The sequence below is a fragment of the Thunnus albacares genome, chromosome 18 (genome assembly GCF_914725855.1).
Source record: "Thunnus albacares chromosome 18, fThuAlb1.1, whole genome shotgun sequence".
NCBI lineage: Eukaryota > Metazoa > Chordata > Actinopteri > Scombriformes > Scombridae > Thunnus > Thunnus albacares.
In genome coordinates, this window is record NC_058123.1 from 3,190,147 (window position 1) to 3,204,076 (window position 13,930).

Sequence of the window (13,930 nt, forward strand, 5' to 3'; positions counted from 1 at the left end):
CATGTAATGAAGGCGTGTATACTACTACTATGCAGAATAACATGTTTATACACACATTACAAATAAAAAAGCACAATGTAGGTTTTTTTCCCCGCAATTTTTACATTTGAATGAATACAGAATAAAGCAATATAATTAAATATAATGAGCAGAAACATTATGTACTGTAGCCTCACTGGGACCATCCCATAATCTGATCTTTAATTAACTGGTTAAAAAGGGACAAAAAGAAATTGGGAAAATCCCAAGAAATAAATTAAGATTAAAAAAGATCAGTTTCAAGTTAGTGAAATTGAGAATGCTCCCCACCTGAGCTCTGTTTACCAGGCAGACGTCCAGGGATGGCTCCAGCTGTTGTGAAGTGACAATATGAAAACATGTGAAAAGCAGAAGTATGCAGGTTTACATGCAGGAACAAACTATAATTTGACTACATCTGAAACTCAAATGTGAGCTGCACTCTGTTCCTTTCAGCTGTGAGTATTTTGATCTGTTTCCTACTTGTAATAATAGTCCTCTGAGCTTTAGTCAGCAGCATTACAACAACATCCATTTTACATGACTTTGTTTGATTGAGGGATTGTCTAAAACAAAAATTAACACATGTAGACATCATTACAACTAAATCCTGTGATCCTTGAAAGACATAATTCACATCATCCAAACTAAACATTCAAAACACACCAACATGATAAGAAATACTGATCAAGACTTTTTTTGGCCCAGCACAGGGAAGATGCAATGAGATATTCTATTGTTAATAATTCTATTCTAATTCTATTGCTATTGTTAATTGTAATGTTTATTCTTACCTACAGTATTTCTTGGCAAAGAGGCTGGAAAGAGGATGAACAGAGCAAAACACCACATCAGTTCAAAAAAATCAAAAATCTGACTTTGTGCATAACTTGCTTTACAGGCACTTTAGACAAATTAGACATGAAGCAAAAACATGAACATGTCTTTGTCAGGAATGGATACAGAATGAAGCAATATTACTAAATATATAACTAATATAACTACATAGAAAAGAAACATTATGTAGCTACTGTAACCTCACTGGGACCATCCCATCATATGAACTTTAATTAACTGGTTAAAATAGGACAGAAAGAAATTAGGACAATCCCAAGAAATAAATTAAAATTAAAAAAGATCACTTTCTATTTAGTAAAATTGAGAAAACACAGTTATGTCACTTTTTGTGCAAAGAGTACATCATTTCCATTTAAATTCTGTGTTAATTTCATGTAATTTTGGATAAGATGTTGACTTTGGTGCTGCTACAAACATGAATATATTAGACAGTGAAAAGTGAGTTTGAGGTAAAGGGAGGCTGAGGTGAAGGTATAGTACATGGTAAAGCACAGCTGATGGTAGAAGTAGACATTGTAAACATTAGAATTACAACTGAATGTTATATATTAGTAGAATTTATTTTCAGTCACTCACCTACTGGAGGTTGAACTAGAATAACAAAAGACAAAGAAATTTACACGCATGTAATAAAGGGTGTATACTACTACTATGCAGAATAACATGTTTATACACACATTAAAAACAGGGATTTTGTAGATTCTTTGATTTGTTTTTATTAAAGCATCCATTTCCATCTAAACTGGTTGTAGCTTTGCGGCAATATCAGCAGAGGTGTAAGAAGTACAGGACAGGAGATGTGGTTCACATCGTATAAAAAAGCATAATGTTTTTTCCACTCTAGTTTTACATTTGAATGAATACAGAATAAAGCAATATAATTAAATATAATGCGCAGAAGCATTATGTACTGTAGCCTCACTGGGATCATCTCATAATCTGAATTTTAATTAACTGGTTAAAATAGGATAAAAATAAATTGGGAAAATTCCACAAAATAAATTATGATTATAAAAGATCAGTTTCTTTTCTTTGCATTATATGAACATCACACTACTTCATGCATTGGCACTGAATGCTACAAGTGAATGAAAATAGTTATTGCAAATCAGTTGCATAAATGTAGGGCTTAAATAGTGAATAATATTTGGCAAGAGGTTGATTGTGGTGGGAGAGGTTTGAGTTTCATACTGTTTAGAAAACATTTTCTTTTCAAGCAAAAATTGCACATTACATGTTTCATAAACAAATAAGTATATATATACACCCTAAAAGGCAGATGTGAATACAACATGTTAGTGCATATGGCAATAATTCAGTATAGTTCTGATCTGTCATGTAGTAATGTTTTCCTCTTATAATTCATTTGTGTGTAGTTGGTGAAGTTAGACATGTTTTCTTTTCTTTTGTTTTTGGTGGTGAAATTACTAAAGGGTAAAGGGAGGCTGAGGTAAAGGTATAGTACATGGTAAAGCACAACTGATGGTAGAAGGAGACATTGTAAACATTAGAATTACAACTGAATTTTATACATTAGGAGAATTTATTTGCGGTCACTCACCTCGTGCAACTGTTAGACCTTGACCTGGAATAACAAAAGATAAAGAGATTTACACACATAAAGGGGGGTATACTACTACTATGCAGAATAACTTCGCAGCCATATGAGCGGAGGTGTAAGAGGCACAGGACAGGGGATGTGGTTCATGCCAAATAAACAAGCATACTGTTGGGGTTTTTCACCCTCTATTTTTACATTTGAACACAGAATAAAGCAATATAAATACATATATATAAATATATAACAAGAAGACGCATACAGGTCGTGGACGTATTGCAGACAATAAAGTTATTTTTACAATGAGCGGAGCGGTTTCGCTTTTCTTCACATATCAGCACAGAGATTGTTTTATAATGAAAATTACAGAAAGAGTAAGAGACACATTTTTTGTGTCTTCAGTCAACAGAGTTGCGCACACAGAGCTCTTCAACATCACAAATCAATTTTCCTGTATTTTGCTTCTTTTACTTCTCTAGTATTTCGCATCTATAACATAATCTACTGAAATGTCCGTCAGAATAGTTTTTATAATAATTAATGAGACTGAATTGTACATTAATATCGTTCATGTGTCATTGAATGTAATCTGGAATGTTGCAAAAACATCTGTACTGATGTTTGTTGTCTACAGTTGGCTGTGCGTCTGATTTTTTCCTTTGACTTTATCAAATACCTGCAGCATCACACAGCAGCTGAAACGATACATTAGTGATGTGCGCATTCACGCACCTGGCACAGTAGCAGTAACTTCATTAACAGGATCGGCAAGTATTAAACTGTAAATAATGTTCTGTGTTCTGTTACCCATCTACACCATTGACTGTATATAAAGAGGTCAGCTGTTACACACAGATTCCAGGTTAATACGGTAGGATTGATTGTAATAAAGTATATTCATAAACATACAATATCTGTGCCCGCGACCCCAGAAAAGTATGAATGGAACCGTGTGCGCGTCCGCGGTCCCCCCGCACTTCTGAAATGAATCCGGCGCCCCTGACACTGACTATCTCTGTAACAAATTGTCCACAACTTCACACATTGACCACACACGGTCCAGCCATATAGGCTACTAGGTTATGACCAAGTCTTTTTGGATTTTAAATCTACCTGAGCTGAATGTTTTCATGACAGCATAAAACATTAGTGATGGAAAAAAACAAAGCAACATCTTACCTGACTGACAAAGACAAGTCTGGACGCAACACAGCAGGAGAAACAGGTGAGACCATCGAGTCTTTAAAGTCATGGCTGCAAGAGCGGGTTAAAATAAAATGTAATGTAATGTCCGATGGTGTTACTGCTTCACTGTTTGAACTGTCATCCCCTCTTCAAATAGATGATTTGGACACTAGTTGATATCACTGAGTCAGCTGACCGCATCTAACCAACCGAGACACAGCTCGGGTTGATTTCGGTAATATGATAATAATCTCACTCATGAGTTCATCTTCCTTCCGTCATTGATAACTAGAACACGCATTTCTCTTCATCTGCACTACAGGAACATTATATGGAAACATTCAAAACCCGCTTATCAATGATATTTCTACGCCTCCACTGATATAATATCAAAGAATAACTTATATAGCTTTCATTTATGGACTTTGGTGATTATTGTCCTTCTATTTAGATTATGGATCATTGAATTTTAGAAGTGACAGTAACACAGCATAAAATACTCTATTACAAGCAAAAGCCATGCATTCAAACTATTACTTCACTATAAGTACATAAGTATTAATTATCTGTTACCAGATTCTCATATGTGAATATTTGCTAGTTTTCATATATATATATATATATATATATATATATATATATATATATATATATATATATATATATATATATATGTGTGTGTGTGTGTGTGTGTGTGTGTGTGTGTGTGTGTGTGTGTGTGTGTTTGTGTGTGTATGTATGTATATGTATATATGTATATATATATTTCTTATGTATTTGGGTTTTTGACTCTTGGTCAGATAAATATATATAATACACCTTAAAAAAAACACACACCCAAAAATCTAAAAACAAACAAACAAACAAACAAAAAAATCAATATGCAATATTCTCAATATTCTGGATTAATTAGATTCAATGGATTAACATAAATTGAGTGGACAAATGCACTTCATCAGACTAAATGTCTCTAGTCTGTACAAAGTTTGCCACGTCCTTTTTTATCTTTTTTTGCGATTACTGATACATGATATTACCTGATGTTGCAACGAAAGTGAGTAAAAGCACACCCCCTTACTTCCTGTTGACTTCAAAACCGTCCTCATCATGTAAGATGATCAGTTAAATCTTAAAAAACAGCTCTGAAGCAATCTAGTAACTAAGGTAAATATGCAACTGAGTGATGTGACCACGTCTTTCTACTCCTCTAATAATCTGAACAGCTGCATTCTGGACAAGCTGGAGTTGTGACTTTGGGTTGAGTCTAAACACAAGACAAGTTCATAAAAGTATAAAATATATAAAAACTGGTTCAATTTGTAAAGATTATTTTTACTTTGGAGAAAGTTTTATTTTCTTACTTTTGTCCCAAACAGGAGGCACAAACTCCAACTGCATGTTTAATATGTTAAAAACTGCAGTTTCCTTTTATTACGTGCTTTGTGAAATCTACAGTAACAGTTAAAGTAAAGTTCTTCAACATGCTGTAAGGCAGTAAATGGGAAATAATATTGAGGGGCATGTTTTTTGTGACCTAGGTTACTTGCCATAGTAGGGAAATTGTGGAGAGGGTTAAAAAGAAGAGGAGAAGAAGAGTTTTTTTGGGAGAAATCAATTGTATTATTGGTTGCATATGCTAACATGTTGTGTGTAAACTGAGAACAGTGATAAATAAAGTTCAGTAAAAGTTTACCTTCACTTCCCGTGGTATTCTGTGCAGCAGTGTAACAGAGGAGGAGTGAACAAGAGCTGAGTGACAATCATTAACTGAAGTAAAGAATTACGGTGTTAAAATGCCATTTCAAAAGAAAAGAAGAAAAAACAAAGAAGGGTGGATGATGTGTGTTTTCACAAAATGGCAACAAAATTAATTGATATTTTTACAGTTGGACAAAGAAAGAGACATTTCTGATATTATGCCAGGCCCTGGGAGGTATGAAAAATCTTCTATAGACTCAATAAAACTGCAATCATTCATACCCTGCTGAAATCAAGCAAACTGCATCAAGCAAAATGAATAAAACAAGTGTGTTGTCAACGATATAAAAACAATTAAATGTATTTACAAAAAACATGAACAGTAACTTAGACAGCTCAAAGCTCTAAAACAGGAGGTCACTGACAAAGATGACTCCTTACATGCACTGAACCAAACCTGAGGTGGAAGAACTGACAGTAGAATAAGAAAATGAGCAAATGTGAGTTGGACTCTGATCCTTTCAGCTGTGAACACTTTGACCTGTTTCCTACTTGTAATAATAGTCCTCTGATTCTGAGTCAGCAGCATTATAACATACATTTTACATATAACTTATGTAATTTATATAATGTGATCAAATTATTTCTTATCCAGACTATAAAAATAATCAAGACCAAAACATGAAACAAACAAGGCCTATATTTAACCGAACAAGACACAGCTCGGGTTGATTTCGGTAATATGATGATAATCTCACTCATGAGTTCATCTGCCTTCCGTCATTGATAACAAGAACACGCATTTCTCTTCATCTGCACTACAGGGAGATTATGTGGAAACACTCAAAACCCGCTTATCAATGATATCTCTAGATATCTACTGATATAGTATCAAAGAATATGTCAAAGTACATACTGCAGTGCAGTAAAAATACTGGAGTAAAAATACTCCTTATGAACATGGCAGGATTTACCTCCTATAGGGCCCCGCGGTAAAAGTTAGTTTTTTGCCCCACTACAGATGGGAGTAGGACTCTAGAGCCAAACTTATTTGTTGATTAATTGATTTGCTGATATGATCCACAATTAATTGCCAGAAATTTTAATTTCTGGCAATTAATTGTTAATTGTAATCTTTCTGAGCAAAGATGCCAGAAATTAACCAGTACCAGCTTGTCATATGTGAATATTTGCTAGTTGTTTTCTTATATATTATATATATTTCTTATATATTTGGTCAGATGAAATAATATGTTAAAGGACAGGTTCACAGTTTTTCAAGCCTCTCTTATCCAACAGTCAGGAGCCCAAATGAACACTAAAGTAGGTTTTTTTTGCCATAATCGTTCCTCCTGTTCACACTGACCATGGGGGCCAAAATCCACAGTCCTCCTTCTGTGCAAAAATGTATCTAAAAGTTTTTCTGGAGCTGATATGAAGGTTTTTTTTGCAAATGAGTCAAATCAAGTAGATATCTTTCAATGTTCATCTTTTTTATGCCAGTCCCTCTTCTTGTTACTATACTTCCACTGCAGCTCAACAGGGAAACACTGTCTGAGGAAACACAAAGAGGGAATTTGATGCTAAAAAGACTGTAAATGTGTCAGATATCCACTTGATATGACTAACTCAACCTGCTGAAGCATCATATAACTTCAGGTAGACTTTTAAAAACATTTTATGCAAAATGACTGTGTGGACACACTGTGGATTTTGTCCCTCATCACTTCCATTGAAAGCACTTTTGAAGGGGATATTTTAATAGCCAGTATGAACAGGAGGAATGATGACAGCGAGGAAAAACTCTTTCACTGTTCATATGGACACCTGACTGTTGTTTTAAGACAGAACCTATCCTATAACATATAATATGTTAACTTGGACTTTAGGGAATAATTATAGGAATTTTCCACTATGTTCTGACATTTTATACACAGAGCAATCAATCAATTATAAAAGAAAATAATGAAAATAATTGTTGGTTGCAGCCTTACAGTACTCCTATGATGGAATAATACTATCTTGTCCTCAGTTTTCTGTGTGGAAATTGATAAAACACAACTTTACAACAAATGAGTTCAATATAAATTAAAACAATTCAAGTCTCATAGCTAGATTCTGACACAGTCCCTCTTCAAGACCAGGACCACAAGATGGAGAATGGAGGACCTGCCAGTTGATATTCAGTGGTGCAAATTTCTTTGAAGATTTCTATAAACAAATATGCAATTAATCAAATTATGTAGACCCAAATAATATGGAGGCTTTTGGGGCCACCTGGGGGTCTGGTCAGTTGCTGCTCTGCCTGGTTGGTAATCCAGCCTTACTTGTGAATATTATAAACATTATTACTGATGCAGTAACCTGTAAGCAGCATTTTATTGCTGTCAAAATGGAGCTAATTTTAACAAGGTTATATACTCTTAACTTGGTTTTACATTTTAGTCTTTATGTGAAAAGAAACTCTAGCTGTGAAAGAAATCTAGTGGAGTAAAAAATTTCCACCCTATTTACATACATGAGGGGGGCAAAATATTTCCAACAGTTTTCAATATAATGCACTTCAGTACACCACTACCATCCACTACGACCTCAATAAAAAACACAAAGTAGAATTATCACCTTTCTCATAATGTCAACAAAAACTGAAAATGTATAAGCCTCGCAAAAAAGTAGAATTTATGTCAGAGCTGTTGTATTGGATTGCATTAGGTTGCACAGGTGTTCCTAATAAAGTGATCAGTGAGTGTACATTTAGGATGTACCGCACATTTCTCACCAGCAGGGGGAAGCATTAAACAAACTATGCCAAGGAGGGATGTTTGCTGATCGCATAAGTGTTGCTTCTTGGTTGCCTTTCACTATCACAATGATGCTCAAACATATTTAGACAAAAGGTTGTTTTGTTTTAAAAGTGATGCATATTTAATGAAAGTACAAAGCAAGGAATGACTGAAAGCTTTTCACTGTGAAACATATGTGCGATAAAATAATTTTTTCAGTAAATATATATATTGTTATGACCCGGCTCATTGGCCACACCAAAATAGGACACACACCATGCTTAGTTTTAACAGAAAATAAGTTAATTAACACAAATTAACCAAATTAGACAAAATTAAACAAAATTAAAAATTCACAATACGGAGTGTGGAAATCAGTAGTCAGTGGTGTGTGACGTGCATGAGTGTAAAATGTGTGTGTGTGAGTGTTTTAAGATGGAAGAACATAAAACATAACCAAACTACGGAAACAGAGCTAAACCAAACCAAGTAGCTGAAGGGGAGAACAGAGAGCCGCAACCAGTAGCAGCCGTAAGCAGTCAGAGAAGATGGGTGAGACTGAGCTGTGCTGCAGCCTGGACTTAAATAACCTGGGAACCCTGTGGGCCCTCAGCTGTTGCCAGCTGCCCTCATGAACACCTCTAGTGGGAGCAGACAGGTAAATCACAAGGCCAAACAAAATGTGACACCCACCCCATCCCCTCCCTTAAGACGTTGTCCCATCGGGATCACAGCAACCAAAGCAAAACAAGATGATCTTCAAAACAACCCCAGCTGAATAAAAGGTTTGACCAACAGCTGGAGGACCGGCAGAGAGAGCAGACAGGTAAATCACAAGGCCAAGAAAAGGTGACACCTGGGAGGTTTCCTGTATATATGTGTACAGGAAATACAAAACATTGACAAAATAGTAAGTCCTTGTATTTATTTGCATATTCACTTGCAGCTTATAAAGCGTCTCAACAGCTATTGGATGGATTGCAATGAAATTTTGTACCTGTTACATTAAGGGTTACATTTAATAACATTTTTGAACCCTTCCCCTAGCTTTTCATGTAGTGCCATCATCAGGTCAAAATTTATTTCTCGTTCATGACCAATGTTCTTTGTGTTTAGTGCTAATTTAGTAGTATGTTAGTAGCATGTTAGCATTGTAATTGTGAGCATTTAGTTCAAAGCACTGCTGTCCTTGTTCTGTTAAAATGTAACTTTTCTAGTATGTTCAATATTGCACCAACAGTTTCACACTTTCCTCAGTAAAAGTGTGACCTCTGGTCCCCTCGGGGCCGTAGCAAAGATTTTATAAATACTGAGGTCATGACTCAAAATTCCAAATCTCCTGCCACTTAATGAATTTGATGTGATGCTGGAATTGAATATCTCACTTTATTTATTAATATGACGATTATTTTCTCAATTGATCAATGTTTATTTTTTTTATACATCAGAAAATTGTGAAAAACACCCATCAAAATTTCCTACAAATGGTTAATTTTAACATTTGAGATTGTGAGCAAAGGTTAAAATATCAGGATTGTTCTGAAAATGAGAAATACCTGGATTGACCTTTCCCATGTCGACCCGTCCACAGAGTCAGGAAACTGCTAGTTAGACAATGACTTTTATTGACAAACTAAAATGTAGATATACAAGCAAAAATTATTACTTTAAAAAACACAGAAAAACTTTTATCCATTACATTATAAAACCTGCTAAATTTTGCCCATTTTAGGTTTGGGTCTCAATTCTGACACATCAAACATTGACAGAAAATTCATCAAATTACAACATGGAATAAAAGATTAGACCCATTAAAACTGCATTAAGGCAATCATTCATATCCTGCTGAAATCAAGCAAACTGCATCAAGCAAAGTGCATAAAACAAGTGTGTTGTAAAAGATATAAAGAAAATGAAATGTATTAAAACAATATAAGTAGTAATTTAGACAGTTCAAAGCTCTGAAACAGGAGGTCATTGCCAAAGATGACTCCTAAATTTCCTTACATGTACTGAATCAAACCTGAGGTGGAAGAAGTCACAGTAGAATAAGAAAAAAAAGGTAACACTTTATTTTATTTTACTATACAAATGAAGAGACCTGTAAATTAAGTGTTACTGAAAAACGATATCTGAAGGGAGATAATGATCAGGAATAAAACAGCTTAATAATGATTAATCCACTAGCATTCAGTGCTCTGTGTTTCCTGACTCAGACGTGTACGTGTTGCTCTTGTGAGTTTTTCGGAGCCCTGTAGGACACCTTCATCCTCTTCACTGTCCTCTCACTCCTGCAGAGGAACGTGTTCTTCACATGATCCCTGAAGTCCTTGGAGATAAAGTAGTAAACAAAAGGGTCGATGCAGCTGTTGAGAGTAGCCAGGCACAGGGTGGTGATGTAAAATTCATACAGGTGGTTGTCGACCCCGCTCAACAGGAGGATATAGTGTACCAGCAGCATGATGTTACTGGGGGTGAAGCACACTAAAAACATAACCAACACTGTGATGATCAAGACCACAGCCTTCCGTCGCTTCTTGGTGATGGCAACATTTTTCATGCTGTTCCTGAGAGCTTTGAGCATGAGGATGTAGGATATGATGCACAGAATAGTGGGAACAACAAATCCCAGAGTTCCCATTGTCAGGAAGTAGCCAGCTGCTATTTTCACCTGACTTTCCCTGGTGACATCATGGCAGGTAAGGATTTTTGGATTGAAGTTTGTTATTTTGACCTGTTGGTCATACAGGTAGATAGGGATGGTGATAAGCCAGACCACCACCCAGACTGTGATGGAGACGGCAACAGGTATGCGGTTGTCCCTCTGCTGCTCGGACAGTGGGTGGACCACTGCCCAGTAACGCTGGATACTTATGCAGGTGATAAAGGCGATGGAGCAGTACATGTTGCTGTAGAAAAATGCCACCAGCACTTTGCACAGCCCTTCTCCGTAGATCCAGTTGTTGCCGTTGAAGTGGTATGATATCTTCAGGGGGACCCAGATGACAAAGAGCAAGTCAGCCAGAACCAGATTTGCCATGTAGATCGACGACGGGTGCTTTTTCTTGATCCTGAAGAGGAATATCCATATTGCCATGGCGTTGGTGGGCAGCCCCACAGCAAACACAATGATGTAGATGATTGGAAGGAAGACAGTTGTAAGATGACTGCTCAGGATTTCTTTGTCTTGGGAGCTGATGTCTTCCCCATCTTGGCTCTCTATACCAGGGTCGTCTTCTTCTGTTGTGAAGTGACAATATGAAAACGTGAAAAGCAGAAGTATGCAGGTTTACATGCAGGAACAAACTATAATTTGACTACATCTGAAACTCAAATGTGAGCTGCACTCTGTTACTTTCAGCTGTGAGCATTTTGATCTGTTTCCTACTTGTAATAATAGTCCTCTGAGCTTTAGTCAGCAGCATTACAACAACATCCATTTTACATATAACTTTATTATATATTTTGATCAAAGTAATTCTTATCCAGCCTATAAAGGCAATCAAGACCAGAACATCAAACTAACAGGGCCTATATTAAACGTATGTTAATGTAGAATATAGGCCCTAATGTACTTTTTGGCTGGACCAGCCACAGACCAGCCGTATAACCGCGGTTGTCCGTAAGTGAGGGAGTGTCTGAGTGAGTAATGAAGTTTCACCATTGGTTGGCCAGTCGAGTGATGAAGTTTCACCATTGGCCGTTGCTCTTTTAAAATGAGTCAGCATGAGATGATGGACACAGAGAACAGCAGCGAGGCGCAGACTGACTGTGTTTCCTCTGCGGCGCATTTGGATTTTATAACTGAACTAATACCAGGATGCAAACTTTTAATTTCTCTGATGTTTTCACAACACAAACGATGAACAACAGCAGTAAAATACGAGTCTTGAAGGTAAAACATGCGACTCATGGAGCTGTTATATCAGTTTATTATGGGTCAACTGCATTGCAGGTGTGCTTGATTTGACTGCAATTGTGGTAACTGGGCAGAGATGAGCCTCCTGAATTTGCACGCAAAATGCTGTCAAAATTTACATTTCTAATTTCCAGCGCAGCCTCCATGATCATCGACTGGGAAAGAGGCAGAAAAAAGGCACATAGAGTCATGAGAGAGGTTGAACGCGTAGTTAAAGCGCCCCAAATAATAATAACTCTGACAAAACATTTAATGCAGAGTGAGAAACGAGAATCTGCAGAGTGAAACATATGAAACATCCCAAGATATGAGTGGAAAGTATTGTTCTTGCAACCGCATTTATACCCTTTTTCACTCAAACATAGCATAACCATGTCATGTGATACACTACTTCAGGACACTTTACCAGCAAATATTACTGGGACCACTACAGAAAATTGCAAATGAACATTTAATATCCAGGAATGCACATTATATACACTACCACTGACCATGCCTGTATGCATGTATGTTGGATTGTCCTTCGCATAACTTGAGAACTGTTCATTGTACCTGGCAGGTGGACAAATTTCAACAAAATTTCATATTATATGATTCGTACATAAATAACTATATATGTACACCCTAAAAGCCATACATCAATACCACATGTTAGTGTATGGCAATAATTCAAAACAGTTCTGACCTGATTATCATGTAGTAATTTTTTCCTCCTATAGTTTATTCGTGTGTAGTTGGTGGAGTTAGACATATTTCTTTTTTTCTTTTCTTTTTGGTGGTGAAACTACTGCAATTTCCCAAAACTTTGGTATCCAAGTTAGTGAAATTGAGGAAACACACTCATGCCATTTTTTGTGCAAAGAGTACATCATTTCCATTTGAATTCTGTGTTCGTTTCATCTAATTTTGAATAAGATGTTGGCTTTGGTGTTGCTACAAACATGAATAGATCAGACAGTGAAAAGTGAGTTTGAGATAAAGGGAGGCTGAGGTGAAGGTATAGTACATGGTAAAGCACAGCTGATGGTAGAAGTAGACATTGTAAACATTAGAATTACAACTGAATGTTATATATTAGGAGAATTTATTTGCGGTCACTCACCTGGTATACCTTCATTACCTGGTGCACCTTGACCCAGAATAACAAAAGACAAAGAAATTTACACACATGTAATAAAGGAGTGTATACTACTATTATGCAGAATAATTTAAATATACACACATTACAAACAGGGATTTTGTAGGTTCTTTGATTTGTTTTATTAAAGCATCCATTTCCATCTAAACTGGTTGTAGCTTTGCAGCAATATCAGCAGAGGTGTAAGAGGTACAGGACAGGAGATGTGGTTCACGTCGTATAAACAAGTATAATGTTTTTTTCCACTCTAGTTTTACATTTGAATGAATACAGAATAAAGCAATATAACTAAATGTAATGTGCAGAAACATCATGTGCTGCAGCCTCACTGGGATCATCTCATAATCTGAACTTTAATTAACTGGTTAAAATAGGACAAGAAGAAATTGGGAAAATTCCACAAAATAAATAAAGATTATAAAAGATCAGTTTCTTTTCTTTGCACTATATGAACATCACACTACTTAGACATATTTCTTTTTTTCTTTTCTTTTTGGTGGTGAAACTACTGCAATTTCCCAAAACTTGGGTATCCAAGTTAGTGAAATTGACAAAACACACTTATGTCACTTTTTGTGCAAAGAGTACAACATTTCCATTTGAATTTTCTGATCATTTCATGTAATTTTGAATAAGATGTTGGCTTTGGTGCTGCTACAAACATGAATAGATCAGACAGTCAAAAGTGATTTTGAAGTAAAGGGAGGCTGAGGTGAAGGTATAGTACATGGTAAAGCACAGCTGATGGTAGAAGTAGACATTGTAAACATTGG

At 36.0% G+C, this 13,930-nt stretch overlaps 1 protein-coding gene and 1 pseudogene across 1 annotated transcript in view; one reads left to right on the forward strand and one right to left on the reverse strand.

The window, feature by feature from the left end:
- Nucleotides 1–13,930, forward strand: part of LOC122968041 (oocyte zinc finger protein XlCOF6-like) — an 813,118-nt gene that overhangs the window by 570,996 nt on the left and 228,192 nt on the right. The gene's annotated exons all lie outside the window — the stretch shown is intronic.
- The window catches only part of LOC122968950, a 104,182-nt pseudogene continuing 100,319 nt past the window's right edge, over nucleotides 10,068–13,930 (reverse strand).